Here is a 7,774-nt window from a genome sequence, read left to right on the forward strand (position 1 = left end):
GCGCGGTCAACGATATTCCACCTGTCTACGCGCCGCTGTTATCGCTCATCGTCGTTCGACAACCCCGTCATTGTTCACATCGGCCGTGCGGCCATTGACGTTGTTCGTCATGTCGGACACGCATGAATCGGCCGTTACGTTAAGTAATCCTGCCGATGTGCAGCCGCAACATCCCTCCCTTGGCCCCCGGTGGCGGCGGCGGCGGCAGCGTCGGCGGCGTGATGATCGATGAACCTCGCGAAGATCACATGCTTCGGCTCGGGTGCCTCCCTTCCTGATGTCGTTGCCGCGACGACCGATCACCACCAAGTTGGCGATGCTGCTACGTTCGATCGTAGTTATCGCGGTAAACGCTGTGCACGTGCTCTTTTCAGTAAACGCGACGACGCGCATTTGCTCTCGCGTTGCGTGCGCGAGGAAGTCAGTCTGGCGAAGGCCGTGCGCCTATCGATCGACACATGCTGGAGCTTTTTTCCATCTCGCGCTCGCACGGATAATCGCTTACGCGTTCGCTGCCGATGATCTCCGACTTGGCGAGTCGGAGCACGAGGTCGAGGACCAGAAAGGCCGCGCTCGCCAGGGAGAACTCCCGGTTACCTTGACGGGGTCTCAAGGTTACTATGATGATACGTTGCCGCGCGGTCGCGACATTCCATTGAAATGGAGGCGATCGCAAGACCGCCACCGACTCAAGGGAAGATAGAAAACGATGCGAAACAATTCCACAATAGAAAAAAAGCAAGTGGAATTTGTGTAACGCTTGAAGGGTCGTCGTCGTTGGTGGCTCCGTAAGGACGAATTCTTTTCGCGGTGGCAAAATGAGACGTCGCGAGAATTTCCGTCTAGTCGAGTCCAACCACTCGGTTGCTGTCACTCGCGCTTCCTGCAATTATCCCCGAACGTCTCTATTCTCTCTCTCTCTCTCTCTGTCGTCTCGCCCTCGAGTCCTCGTTTAATACCTCTCTCTTTCACGACGTAGCGAATTGTAACGTAGCGCGTAAGCAATCGCCTCTCTCTTTCCCTTTCTCTCTCTCTCTCTCTTTCTCCCTTTCGCGACGTTCCCGTTTATCGATTTCGCGTGACGAATGCTGAGAAGACCACCAAATCACGCGACATGATTCTACGATCGGTCTCTCCGCGACTGCCGTTACCACTGCGAAAAGACAATCCCTACAAAGAACTTCCCTCCACCTTTGGAGGAATCACTCTCCGAAATAATGTGAGTTCATTGGTGAAACGCTATTCTTATCGTCGTCGTCGTCGTCGTCGTCGTTGTGTTGTCGTCGTTGTTCTTGAGATTCCTCAAGAATCGCTGTTGAGTACGAGTAAAGCGAGTAAAATGATCCGCAAGACGAATACAGAAAGATCAATGAAACGGAGCAGTCTCGTTTACTCCGGTCACACGACTAGTACTCCTCTTCCTCTATGAGCAACGTCAGTCAGCGTTTCGCTCATGACGCGCCGATCAAGACTGCCACCGTCACTACTGCTACCGCCGCCGCCGCCGCCGCCGTCACCACCACCACCACCTCCACCTTCACCACCTCCACCATCACTATCACCATCACCACCACCGCCGCCGCCGCCTTCGTGCGGCTACCGCCACCATCGCCGCGCTGTGCCGCTGTCACCCATACCTCCGCTGATACTACCGACTACTTTCCACTCCAGCAACGTCGGCCGACTTGTTACTGGTTTGTTATAAATTCACCAGCTCTAAAATAGGTCAAAACATCAAAGAAAGAAAGAGAGAGAGAGAGAGAGAGAGAGAGAGAGAGAGAGAGAGAGAAAGCCACCGCAGCTATTAATGCACCACCCGATTCACATTCCGCTAATTTCCCTCGCGAGCGTTCTTCGCGTACTACGTCTTTCGTGTCCGTGAGCATAAACGGCACAGCAATCTGAGCACATCTATTGTCATCGCTTTCTACAGCAAGATTTTATTTCTTTTTTACAGGAATTTTCTACTAATATGATAAATTGTTTGTCTCAATCATAATCTTTAAAAAATGTTGTTTCGATCTTGATCTTAAAGTTGTAAAGAAAGATCTTTTGATAATATATACATCTTCAAAATCAAAATGCCCAAGTAACAATTTGTATAAACCGAACGGATTAAGTAATGTCCCGTTCTTCATGCATGGACGTCCATAACGTATCAAATATGATTTAAGGGGACTGTAGCAGGATTCTGTAACTCGTTATCTCGTCATTATGTGCCCATAACGACAGTTACGCAGATATTTTATATTGTAAAAAAGCTGCGCAACGACAGTATAACGACACCTCTTAACGAGTTACAGAATCGCACTACTGGTGACGGTTGACCCTTAAAGATGTGTCTGCAGGCTTACTTTGTGATTTGTAACAGCTCGGTATCATTAAAATAGTATCGCAGCTTTTTTGCTGTATACAATATTTGCATAACAATTGTCAAGTTTATCAAGTTTACAAAATAACTGGAACATCTCTCCTATGTACAACATACCGTCTAAAGACGTCAAATGACGTTAAGACATAAGAGTGTAAAGACATTGTAAAGATGTCTTTTAGGTATGCGTGATTATTATTGCTTAAAAAAGTACAGTTATTAATTTTTAAGCAGAACCAAAGGAATTTTTTAAATTAAAATATGTGTAATTTATTTTCTGAGAAATTCTTGTCTTTCAAAACACATTCTTGTCAAAACAAGAGCCAAAAATCTCCAAATACTGCTCCTTTAATATTCTGATATATGGATTCTATTTAATAATAAAAAAATACAAAAGAAATACAATTTTGTCCCAGCCATTTATTTATCTACGATCTCGCATATTACCATGTATGAGATATCATTTGAATGTGTCTATTATTTTAGATGTCTGTGATAGTAAAAACATAATATTGTACAACTATTATTGAAACTACACATATATAAATTAAACTCAATATTATTATTTAATAAAATTAGAATTATATTTAAAAAAAAATAACTTTTATGAATTAAAAAATCGGACAAATTAACAATGTCTCTTGGACAATCCTAAAACACACACACACACACACACACACACACACACACACACACACACACACACACACACACACACACACACACAATGATATTTTTAGGATGTATTTTAAACAACGTCTTAATCTTTCAACGACATGCATCAAAGAAACTTATTGTGACATACATCAAACGCCTCGAGTTGTATTTGGGTATCTTCATTTATATCGTACTTCTCTTTTCCAAGATATATTCAATATTATAAAAGAACTTCTTGAAAACCCCCAAGCATTTCCAAAAAAGCTAGAAAATTTAAAGTTCAAGGTAAAATTAGAAAATTTTTTTATGCAGCATTGAAATAATAGTATGTTGTATAACAAGTGCAGTGAATCCGCTATTGCCCAGAAGTGCGGGAAGTGTGGGAAAAATTCGCCTTCGGCTCATGCGTTCGGCTCACCCGCTATAGTGAGCAATAGCCGATCCGTACATGTTGCACACAATTTTTTTGGTACTTATGCGTCGAAGTGTGGTCTTTAAGTTTGAATTGATAGATAAGAAAAAGATTATTCGATGCATAGGTAGCAAAAATTTATTTTATTATACTGCTCTTTTCGGTAAAAATTTTTTATATAAGAAAAACATATATAATTCGAAAGTCAATAAATTAAACATCTATTTAAAATAATAACGGAATATAGTTATTATTATAAATTTTATATGTGTGTGTGTGTGTGTGTGTGTAGTTTAGATGAAATTCATGTGTAAATTCGAGATGACTATATGTAGTAACTAATTAAAAAATTAATAACTTCTAATTCACATTAATTTTAAATAATTTAATTTTTAATTTTTTAATTGATTATTTTTGAAAATAAATATTAACTTATGAACTTTTGTCTAAATGTATTAAAAACTTATCTACGCAAAGGAAAAAATTATTTTAAAAAAACGTTTCCACAGAAAAAACAATACTTCTTTGTTATTCATATAAATTTATACGAGATAATATACTTGATTATATATATTTATATCTTAATTGTTTTGGGTAATCTAACTTTGAAAAATTATTTCTTTTTAATTTAATATAAAATCAATTTAATATAAATTCAAAATTAATTTTTAATTTAACTTAAGTTTTAGTTAATCTTAACGTAACTTTTAACTTAGTTTTTGTTAATGTAATGTTTTAAATGTAACTAAATTGATTTTATAAGATATTAATTTTAATTTAATTTAGTTATATAATAAAAATAAATATATTAACTCATTTAACTCTATGTAAATAGACATATATTTATGTAAAATGACATATATTATAAAAATAGGCATGAAATTAATAGTTAATTATTATTTAATTGCAATGTACGTAAGCGTGTGCTATATATTTATAGCTAGTAAAATTGTTGACAATTCGCATCATCACGAAAAAAAGTAATCTAGAAGACAATTTGGTCAGAAAGAGATAAAATTGAAGTATAAAAGTAAAATTCTAAAAATTTCTCTCAATATATAATCAATAAAACTAAAAATTGATGATTTTGCAATTAAAAAAGAAATTTATTGAAAAGATTTTATCTCGTAGTAAACACAAATTTGTTTATTTAAATATATTTTAAAATTTAATGAGTAATTTGAAATACACGAATGCAAATTAAATAAGGATTTTTCATCCTTTATATGCTCGTGCTTTTGTATTTTTGGAAAGGCAGTTTTAAGTACTATTTTAATTCTCTACGTAATATACAAAGTTTATAGCAGAACTTTTACATTTTAAAGCCATTCTATTTCAGTGTCACGATTATCCCTTTGCTCCAATTACTTTTTAAACCCTGGTACGTATAATTATTCCATCGCGTTATTTATAAACTGCACATGCACAAGGCCTGAGAAAGATCCATCTCCACAGCTTTAGTACGTGTATTCTTTTGTATTTTACATTCCATTGTGCAATCTTTTATTTTTCTTTTTATAGCTCTATAGTCATCAATAATTCAACATAAAGTACAATATTATATAACGTAATTCTAATTCAATACGGTTTCAAGAATTTTTCTCGTAATTATTACTTTGTTAGAGTCATGAATAATACTGGTACCTCTCAAATGGCATTGCCACTTACTTTATTGAATTTTTAACCGTCACTAATTTTAACAATTTCATCACCCATATCTCGCTTGAAAAAAAATGGTGAAGTATTATTTTCTCGCTTTCCACCAGACAAATGGAAGAAACAGCTGTGACAATTGCAACGGATAAATTGCAGAATATCCGTGTCAGTTTGTGAATTTCACATAAAAGGTCCAGTACGCACGCTCCAATTAACTCAGTTTACATACCGCTGTCACTTTAATTGGATTATATTCATTTGACAAAAAAAATATTATGTGTGTGTGCAGTAGCCACTATATAGTACTGTTAAATATATAAGTAATAGATTACAGGATCTGTCTGAATTTAAACCAAACTGAATTCACGTACCTAATAATAATAATACTGCCGAAAAACCATTAAATGTTAAAATTGTACCTTAAACATTTTTCGAAATTCTCGAATGTAACAATGTCTTATAACAAATGTTGACTGTTCCGCTTTGTCATATTAGCGTTACTATATAACACCAGGCCACTAAACAAATGATATCATAAATGATTATTAGGCCGGTATTCATAGTCAAATCTTATTTAAAGATCGTCTCAAGCAATGTCTTAAGATGCTAATACGGCTCTGTGATTGGTTGATGGCATCTTAAGATAGTACTTAAGATGATCTTAAATATAAGACCCGACTATGAATACCGGCCTTAGACTTCATTAGTTAATAACGGAAATAATATGGGTATACAGCTATATTATCCGCACTGGTCACATTACCTTCTCTATATTTGGAACCGTTAAAGTGTTAAAACGTTCCTCTGAATAATAAAATTACTGTCAGAATATGTATAAAACAATTTTTTAAATTAAATATATATCGTAAAATTGTCACTTTTGGTAAATAAATTTGTCTGTGAAAAAGTAAAAAAATATAGAAATTTTTAAAATATAAAAAATTAAATAAACAAAAAATGGAACTAAAAACTTGCCACGTCTTTGCCGTTAGTTCCGAATAATGTAGAGAGCAAGCTATGTTCATACATATTCAAACTACAAGTTCTGTTTCCCAAATACTCAGAATTTTTTAATTTACGCCTGCCGTAATAAGGCTTCCGTTTTCAAATTTATATTTTTGGCTTCAGTTTTTGTATTTTTGATCCAATTTTTTAATGAAAAATAGATGTATCAAAATAGATTTTGATTTTTGATTTACTATATTTAGCCAGCTAATGTAAATTTCAAAAATCTGATTACGGATTTGTAATCAGCGACCCCGAAAACCCTAATATGCTAATTTTTACAAAAAACTTGTTAGTGGAAAAATTTGTTACACAAAAAGGTTTAATTATTGACTAGGAATTACTGTCAATGACTTTGATCATGACATATGTTGTCAAAGACTCTCCTGAATAAAATAAAATTTATTATTTCATATCGCCTTTTTAATTTAAAATTAAATTTGACTTGGATTAAATTACATTTTATTCGGAATGCAGGCGGAAAGGCGGAATCCACCTTTTTCACTTAAGTGTGTGTAAAGATCACCCCACAAGCTCTTCCGTAACGCATTACGTTACGTTTAAGTATTTTATAAACCTAAGTTTGTACTTAAAATTAAACTTGAATCAAAGAACGCCCAAAGAAATTCTTAACACAATGTTTTAAGAGGATGCATCGAAAATAACTTGTCTGAAATTACCACAATGTTGAATAAAATTCTTTAATATTTAACATTTTCACGAAAATTCAGATAATTTTAATTTCAATTAAAAAAATCAAGATTTAATAAAAAAAATCTTTTTTTTTATATTTTTGGGTATTATACTATAGAAATAATATTTTAAGCTAAGATTACTGATTTACTGAAATTAACAAAAAATATTTTTTATAATATCTAACATTGTGTATAATACCCAAATTGAAAATTTTATAGTCGTATTACCTCAATTTATATACAAAATAAACAAAAAGTATCGAATTAATAAAATAATCTAATACAATTTTTCATAAATTATTGATTTTCGATATTGCCCTACCTTAATACTTTTATATGCAGAAAAATTAAAGGAATCATATTGTATAAAATAATCATATAATTCTATTTAAAAAAAATAATAATGACTAACTCATAATATACAATATAATATAGTAATAATTAATGATATATAATAATATATACTATAGTAATATATATTACAATTTTAAATAATTTAAAGACAATAATTAAAAATAAGAATAAAAAAATGGTCTTAAATAAAGCAGATTATGAATATTCAATTTTCACATAGAATATTAATTAACAATTGTAAATATAAATAAATTAATAAATGGACTAATACTTAACGTAATTAATATAGAATGGGTTTACATAGCAGTTATGTAGATATGAAATGGATATGATAGTTATTATTAAAATATTGAACGTAACTAAAAATGATGTAACTAAAAATCATATAAGGCTATAAATAAATAAATAAGAATATAAGTGTAGAAATACATTGAACTAATCGAATATATTAACATAATTATTTGTTTTGTTGATAATGTATGGCCACAAAAAAAGTTTTATAAATCTTACGACAATCTAGCTATCTATAACATATATGTATGCATGTGATGCCTTTACATATAATAACAAGTATTTCTTTTTTTCTATCAGGTTTTGTAAATAATAACAATATATGTTATATCA

The sequence above is a fragment of the Monomorium pharaonis genome, chromosome 3, assembly GCF_013373865.1.
Source record: "Monomorium pharaonis isolate MP-MQ-018 chromosome 3, ASM1337386v2, whole genome shotgun sequence".
NCBI classification, from domain to species: Eukaryota; Metazoa; Arthropoda; class Insecta; order Hymenoptera; family Formicidae; genus Monomorium; species Monomorium pharaonis.